Source organism: Piliocolobus tephrosceles, chromosome 4 (assembly GCF_002776525.5).
Source record: "Piliocolobus tephrosceles isolate RC106 chromosome 4, ASM277652v3, whole genome shotgun sequence".
Lineage (NCBI taxonomy): Eukaryota > Metazoa > Chordata > Mammalia > Primates > Cercopithecidae > Piliocolobus > Piliocolobus tephrosceles.
Window position 1 is genome coordinate 140927896 of NC_045437.1, and position 8819 is coordinate 140936714.

Consider the following 8819-nt stretch of genomic DNA (forward strand, 5'->3'; position numbering starts at 1 on the left):
TATACCCTTTAGTTCGGCAACTCCATGTCCAGGAATCTCTGAAAAGAAATTAATCCTCTCTGTGGATGAGGTTCTAGATACAGAGGTGTTCAATGTAGGATTATTCACCCCAGCTGAAAAGCAAAATTCAACTTCGTCCACGCTAGCAATAGATGAATTGCTAATATTTGTTGAATCTGGCTGTTGGCAAAGCATTTTCCCTGCACTATCTCATTAAATCCTTACAGGAGCTCAGTAGGATAGATACTGGTATTGTCCTCATTTTGCAGATAAGAAAACTGGGGCACAGAGAGATTAACACACCCCAAATTACAGAGCTAGTAGCACATCAGAGCCAGCACTTAATAGCAGCATTAAAAAAAAAAAGCTTATAGTTGGGCATGGTGGCTCACACCTGTAATCCCAGCACTTTGGGAGGCTGAAGTGGGCAGATCACTTGAGGTCAGGAGTTCGAGACCAGTCTGAGCAACATGGCAAAACCCTGTCTCTACAAAAAAGTACAAAAATTCGCTGAGTGTGGTGGCATGCACCTGTGGTCCCAGCTACTCAGGAGGCTGAGGTGGGAGGATCACCTAAGCCTGGGAGGAAGAGGTTGCAGTGAGCAGAAATCGTGCAATCCAGCCTGGGCAATGGAAGTAAAATCCTGTCTCAGAAAAAAAAAAAAAAAAAAGCTTCTGCTGATGATATTAAGCAATAATAACAAAAATGACTCTGATATTTATTTTTAAAGACTTCAAAGAAATACTCCAAACTACTAGAGATCCTCTCAAGGTACGAGGTATATGAGAGTTTTGTGACATTTTTGGTAGCAGAGAAGGAGGGTTTGTTTCTACTTTTTGCTACTTTTCACAGTGATAAATTTTCATAATTTAGGGGAGAAAATGAACTTATGGTGTTTATAAAAACACAAATTAAAAATAAGATGGTTCTTAAACGGTTATATTTCAGGTAATAGGGTAGCTATTGGGGACAGTAAGAACCTTGGTGGAACTTCCCCGCAGACCTTGGAAATGTTTCTGACAGGCCCACTTTAATCGGACTTAGCATCACCTCAGACGTGTGCGGGGACAGCACAGCAGAGAAGCCAGGACAGGGAAAGGCTCAGAAAACGAGTCCCAGGAGAAAAGCTCCAAACCCTTAGTCCTACATCATGTAGTGGCCCCGGGGGGGAGGGGGGTTTCCAATGGCATATCTGGGCCCAAGGCAGATGGGAGAGCCTGTGTCTCCCTCTTTCCTCTGCAGAGCGGAGATGGGCAGATGAACATCAACATCCCTCCAATGATGGCCACACCAGTGGGGACAGGGAGGGTAGTCCAGGGGCTGGCCCACTTCTCAATTTCCATCAGGTTCCCCGAGCACCTGCTGCCCACTTCTTGAAAATGGACAAGTAAAGTTTGTTCAATCTAACATAAAAGCATGAAGAAAAAATTCTTTTAAAACTTTATTTGTCTACCATATGCTATCAAAGTTTGCTTATAGGGCAAACATAGCTTCAAAACAGCCCCCATGCCCCTCCTGGAAAAATATCCAGAAACATCCTGCCCCCCCGTCCCGTCCTAGTTCTCCACAGGGAATCCTGTGGGTCAGTGGCTTGGCAGGCTGTGCAGGCCACGTGAGGACAGCAGGACTGGCAGGGCCTAGGGTCTGGGCCAAGGAGGCTGCAGAGATCAGGGCCAGAGGCGAAGGGTCCAGGGCTCTACGGAGGTCAAGGTCAGGCCAACACTGCTTCACCAGCTGCCTAAAACCCATGGCTTTATATTTAAAGACTCAGCTAATTACAGACCTTTTCCAACATGAAATAATAGATAGCATTGTAGAAAATTTAGGAGAAAAGAAACCAACGGAGAAGTTTTTCTTAAAAAAGACCATTTTTCTGATACCTTTACTTCATTTAAAAATACATTTAATTATAAATGTATTTTCCTTTTGAAAGCAAACTGGAAGGGGAATGTTCTGTTTTTGCTTTAAACATTTCTGTCTTACTTAAATGTGTTAGGTAATATCTGCCTTTTGTACCATGTTAAATTATGTCTGTTGTTATAAAAATTTGGTAAATACAAAAATAGGGCAGAAACCAAAAAAAGTATTATATTTTACCTAAATATCTTTATGTTTTGGAAATTTTGTTTTTGTGACATAAAGAAAGTGCTCAGGGGCAAAAAAAATGTCCATCTTTGAAAGTATATACATACAACTGGGCACAGCAGCTCACGCCTGTAATACCAGCACTTTGGGAGGCTGAAGTGGGCAGATTGCTTGAGCTCAGGAGTTAGAGACCAGCCTGGGCAACATGGTGAAACTCTATCTTCACTAAAAATACAAAAATTAGCTTGGTGTGGTGGCATGCACCTGTAATCCCATCTACTCTGGAGGCTGAGGCAGGAGATTTGCTTGAACCTGGGAGGTGGAGGTTGTAGTGAGCCAAGATTGTGCCACTGCGCTCCAGCCTGGGCAACAGAGGCGACTCCATCTTAAAAAAAAAAAGTATATACATACTACCAAATACAAAAGATACAGAGATTGGGTATATACAGTGAAATGTCTGTTTCCTTCCCTTTCTCTCCTGTCTAATCACCCAGTTGCCCTCCCTGGGGAAAACGATTCTTGTTATTTTTCAGCCATTTTTGGTAGAGGGTATCTTTACATTTGCAAATGTATATGCATACACACTTTTTGGGAGGGAGAGACAGGATCCTGTTCTATCACCCAGGCTGGAGTGCAGTGGCATGATCATGGCTTACTGCAGCCTAGACCTCCTGGGTTCAAATGATCCTCCTGCCCCTTCCCCACAAGTAGCTAGGACTACAGGTATGCACCACCACACTCTGCTAGTTTTATATTTTTATTTTTTGTAGAGGCAGAGTCTTGCTATGTAGCCCAGGTTAGTTGAGAACTCCTAGCCTCAAGCAATCCTCTTTCCTTGACCTCTCAAAGTGTTAAGATTACAGGCGTGAGCCACCAAGCCTGGCCAGCATGCACTCTTTAGTAATTATGACTGTATGTGCAGGAGCATGTGTGTGTGAATGTGCTTGAGTGTATCATTACACTAATTGTCACACTCTGTCCTAAATCTTGCTCTTTATACAATATATCTTAGGGATCTTCCCATAGGATATGTAAAGAGTTCTGTTGGTTGCCGACCTCGATCCTATTAACCTAAAAGGTCCTTCTTGGTGTCTAACCAGAAACCCATACAACCCCCAGCCTGACACTAGCAAGGCCTGCACCTCCAAAGTAGTGAGAGAGATGAGGGAGTTGGGGGGGTGGGTTCAAGGACTCCCTGTTTTTCTTCCTTCTGCTCCCTCCTTCCCTTCCCTTCCTTCCTTCCCCTTCCTTCCTTCCCCTCCCTCCCTCCCTCTTTCCTTCCTTTCTTCCTTCTTTCCTTCCTTCCTTCCTTCCTTCCTTCCTTCCGTCTTCTCTTCCTCCCTTCCCTCTTGCTTCTTGCCTTCTGAAATGAAAACAGTTCCCTATGGTTTTTATTCACTCTGATTACTAATGCAAAACATGCTTCTCATAAAGTATTCAAATCGTATAAAAAGAAAAATAGGAGAGTGAAAGTCACTCCTACTGTTACCCAGAAATAATCACTGTTGACATTTTATTGTTCATCCTTTCAATTGTTTTTCTGGAATACCCACACCAATTTTTCACCATTTTAACCATTCTGAAGTATACAGTTCAGTGGCATTTAGTGCATTCTCAATGCTGAACAACCATCAGCACTATACAATTTCAGAATAATTTCATCACCCCAGAAGGAAATCCCATATCCACGGAAGAGTCACTCTCCATTCCCCTCTCCCGACAGCCCCTGGCAACCATGAACCTGCTTTCTAGCTCCGTGGATCTGCATATGCTGGATATTTCACATCAGTGGAACTATACAATATGTGATCTTTTGTGTCTCACTTCTTTCACTCAGCATAATTTTTTTTTGTTTTTTGTTTTTCATGGAGACAGAGTCTCGCTCTGTTGCCCAGGCTGGAGTGCAGTGGCGTGATCTAGGCTCACTGCAACCCCCACCTCCCGGGTTCAAATGAATTCTCCTGCCTCAGCCTCCTGAGTAGCTGGGACTACAGGCATGTGCCACCAAGCCCGGCTAATTTTTGTATTTTTAGTAGAGGTGGGGTTTCACCATGTCGGCGAGGCTGGTCTCCAACTCCTGGCCTCAAGCGATCCTCCCACCTTGGCCTCCCAAAGTGCTGGGATTATAGGCATGAGCCAATGTGCTCAGCCAGGCATAATGTTTTCAAGGTTTTTAAAAATGTTTTTTCCTTTTCTCTTTTTTATTTTAGAGACAGGGTCTCTCTTTGTCACTCAGGCTGGAGTACAGTGAAATGATCATACATCACTGCAGCCTCAACCTCTTTGGCTTAGGTGATCCTCCCACCTCAGCCTCCAAAATATCTGGGACTACAGGTATAAACCCACCTAATTAAAAAAAATTGTAATGACAGAGTCTCACTATGTTGCCCAGGTTGGTCTTGAACTCTTGGCCTCAAGTGATTCACCCCCCTCAGCCTCCCAAAGTGTTGGGATTATACGTGTGAGCCACCAGGTCCAGTCTGTTTTCAAGGTTCATCCATGCTGTAGCATGCATCAGTACTTCATTCCTTTTCATAGCCAAGTAATATTCCATTGCATGGATATGCTATATATTGTTTATCTATTCACCAGTTGAGGGACATTTGGGCTATTTCCACCTTTGTCTGTTGTGAATAGTGCTGCTATGAACATGTAAGTTTTTATTTGAATACCTGTTTTCAGTTCTTTTGACTATATACTTGAGAGTGGGACTACTACATCCAAGGGTCATTCTTTCTTTAACTTATTGAAGAAATACCAAAGCGATTTCCACAGTGGCTACATTTCCACCAGCAATGTATGAGGGTTCCAATTTCTCTACATACATACCCAAACCTCTCATTTTCCTTCTGTTTGTTTTGTTTTGTTTTATTATAATCAACCTAGTGGGTATGGAATGCTATCTCACACCTACATTTTTGTGGTTTTGAATTGCATTTCCCTAATGACTAATGATGTTAAATATCTTTTCACGTGCTTGTTGACCATTTGTATATCTTCCTTGGAGAGATATCTTTTCAAGGCCTTTGCCTTTTTTTTTTACACTTGGGGGTACATGTGCAGGTTTGTTACATGGGTATATTGCGTGATGCTGAAGTTTGGGTTTCTATTGATCCCATCAACCAAATAGTGAACACAGTACCCAATAGGTAGTTTTTTAACCCTTGCTCTCCCACCCCTCCTCCCCGCTTTTGGAGCCCCCAGTGTCTATTGTTCCCATCTTTGTGTCCGTGCGTACCCCATGTTTAGCTTACAAGTGAGAACATGCGACATTTGGTTTTCTGTTTCTGTGTTAATTTACTTAGGATAATGGCCTTCAGCTGCATCCATGTTGCTGCAAAGGACATAATTTTGTTCTTTTTTATGTCTTTGTCCATTTTAAAAATTGAGTAGTTTGTGTTTTTCTTGTTGAGTTGTACAAGTTCCTTCTATATTCTGGATATAAGATTCTTATCAGATATGTGATTTGCAAATATATTCTTCCATTCCGTGGGTTTTCTTTTGCATTCTTGGTAACATTCTTTCATGCACAAAAGTTTTTTATTTTGATGAAGTCTAACTTATCTATTTTTCATTTGTTCCTTTTGTTTTTGGTCTAAGAAACTGTTGCCAAACCCAAGGTTATAAAGCTGTTCTTTTCTTAGACTTTTATAGCTTTAGCTCTTATATTTAGGATTTTATTCATTTTGAGTTAATTTTTGTACATGGTGTGTGGTAAGGTCCAACTTCATTCTTTTGCATGTGGATATTCAGTTGGCCTAGCACCATTTGTTGAAGAAACCCTTCTTTTCCCTCATTGAATGGTCTTGGCACCCTTGTTGAAAATCAATTGACCATAGTTACATAGGTTTATTTATTAACTATGTGACCATAGTTACATAGTTACATAGGATTGTCAATTCTATTCCATTGATCTATACACATGACTATCCTTATGCCGGTAGCATATGATTTTGATTACTGTAGCTTTGTAGTAAGTTTTGAAATTAGAAAATGTGAGTCTTAACACCTTGTTCTTCTTTTTGCAAGATTGTTTTGACTATTTGGGATCCCTTGCAATTCTATATACATTTCAGAGTCAGTTTTTCTACTTCAGCAAAATGGAATTTGTGGGATTTGGGGACTTTGATAGGGATTACATTGAATCTGCATATTGCTTTGGGGAATATTGTTGTCTTAACAAAATCAAGTCTTCTAAGACTCTACTTTCAGGGCTCATTTCTATCATTCAATACTAGAGAAGTTTCTCTGAATGTTTAGAGCACTGGAAACCAAACGGAGGAGGCAAGCATTCTTTCCTGAGCGTGTAGCCAGCTCATAGTGTTGTTTTGTTGCAGCTGCCACTTGCCATTGATGATCCTTCTTCTCTTCCTTAAGGGGAGTAAGAAGGAGAGGACTCAGTCTTAGTGATTCCCATAAAAATAAATACATTAATCACAGAAATTAAAATTGAATTTAAAAAGTGAGTCTTCTAACCCATAAGCAAAGAATGTCTGTATATTTAGGTCTTCTTTCATCTCTTTTAGCAGTGTTTTAAAGTTTCCGTAAACAAGTCTTGCTCCTTCTTGGGTAAATTTATTCTTACATACTCTGCTTTTTTTGGTACTGTCCCACACAATTTTTTGAACCAATTGTTTTTAACTTATCATATCATGAACATCTTTCCAGGTTAATGCTATAAAAGGCAAAAATTATTTTATGGCACTTTATAGATATACTGCAATTTTTTGTTTTTTATTTGAGACAGGGTCTTACTATGTTGCCCAGGCTGAACTCCAATTCCTGGGCTCAAGAGATCTTTCTGCCATATCTGGGATTATAGACATGTGCTACCAGTCCAGCTAAATTACAATTTGCTTCAACAATTCCTTATTATTGACTATCTCGGTTATTTCAAATTTTTAATTGTTATAAATAAGGATTCAGTGAGTTTCTTTACAATGTACGTCTTTGTACACTTATCCAATTATTTCCTTTGGATAAGCTCCCAGAAATGAACATATTAGGTCAAAGGAGAGGAATACTTGCAAAGCTTTGATGAATGTTGCCAAATTTTCCTCCAAAAATATCAGACCAACACCCACTCTGAATAGCACTGGATGGGGCTCTCTTCCTCACTCAGGATCCAAGTTGCTTTTACCCAATGTCACTTCCAGAAGGAGAAAACAGGAGCCCTGACATGCTCTTTCACTGGGCAGAAACTTTGAACAAGACGGTGACCGTCCCAATCAATAGAGATGTCTTCCTCTTAGGCCTAAAAGGGCCCTTTATTGGAATTTTTATTGCAAAGACAAATTGTCTGGATTTTTTTTTTTTTTTTTTTTTTGGTCTTTATTTGTCTTTTTCTCCCTCTAGTCTGCAAGCTGCATGTGGCCAAAGACTGTATCTGGCTTGTTCACTGTGTATGTCGAATGTCTTGTAAAGTGCCTGGCATAAGAAAGTTCTCAGAAGATGTAAGTTATCTTTAAGCTGAGGCACAAGACAGCTTACAAGCTAAAATTCCATGGGGGAAGAAATAGCATCTATCCTTCCCTTTTGCGTCTCCAGTGCTAGGACAGTCTCTGGCACACAGTAGACTCAGTAAGTATTCGTTGAATGAATAAATGAAAGTGACTGACTCCAGAAAGTCAATAGTGGTAGCAGATCTGAAGACTCCTAGTTCAGTGCTCTTTCTGCCTACTGCACACTCTTTCTCACTTTTATTCTAATGTTTGCACTGCATTTCTGTGCTTATGGTCCCTTGGTTTCTCTGCTTCAGCAAAACAGCCACATATATGCGGCCAAACAGAGACGCACAGGAGATTACCTGGCAGCAGCTCCAAGACCCGGCTAACACCCTCAAGCGATTTTCCAATGGCGAGGACCAGGAGGGGAATTTCCCCATGCATGCCCAGCTCTGGCGCATCTGTGCCCCCTTGACTTGGATGCTATTTTGTGGGCTGGAGTCAGCATGAAAGCTATTTTTGACTAAGTGGCTACCTAATCTTACATAACCCTGAGCGATTCAGGCCAAGGTCATTCAGCTTAGTGCATGAAAGACACTTCAGAGACCAGTGATTCCCCTTCCCCAGAGTCCCTCCAGAGAAGCAGAGCTGGGAAAGTTGTTTCCATGATCGTGGCTCTGGGCCTCCACAGCAAAGCCCAGCTAGGACTTTGTGAGCACGGCCCTGCCTCTGCAACTTCTAAAAGAATTCCCCGAGTGTCTCATTCCCCAATATCCCTGAAACACAGGTAGAATATGAACCCAGGAAGCAGGGAGTGTGGATACCTACCTCTGCCACACACACACACACAGTCCTGCTTCCTTCTTTAATGTGGAGATGCAGGAGCTGAAGATACTTGAGAGGGCCCATGCATGAAGAAGACATGTGTCTCTCCTATGAAAGAAGTGATAAGCCCACATTTTCATCTCAATTTTGTTTTATTGGAAAGGAGATAGAATAGCATTCAAGGCCCTCTGGACTCTAATCTCAAATGCCCTTCCTATTTCATCAGCAGGCCCTTAGTCAAAAGCCTGACGTGCTAGATGTTCACTACCTGCTCAGTGAAAGAAATTCATTGCCTGCTCCCTCATAACTCCTACTACACCTGACCACCAACTCCAGGTCCTACTGGTGAGCTCTCTGCACTTTTGCACGTGCTGTCTTCCCCATATGATAAGCCTTCACAGCATGCTGTACATTTGCAGCCCAACTCAAAGTCCAATGCCCCAAGACCACCTTTACAGATCCGTC

General features: G+C 41.8%; 1 non-coding gene across 1 annotated transcript; it reads left to right on the top strand.

Annotated features, from left to right (window-relative positions):
• Positions 1–6281: 6281 nt before the first annotated feature.
• LOC111552717 lies at positions 6282–6496 on the top strand. The gene has a single exon (XR_002734711.2). It is a non-coding gene; the product is annotated as a small nucleolar RNA U3 (small nucleolar RNA).
• The last annotated feature ends 2323 nt before the right edge of the window (positions 6497–8819 follow it).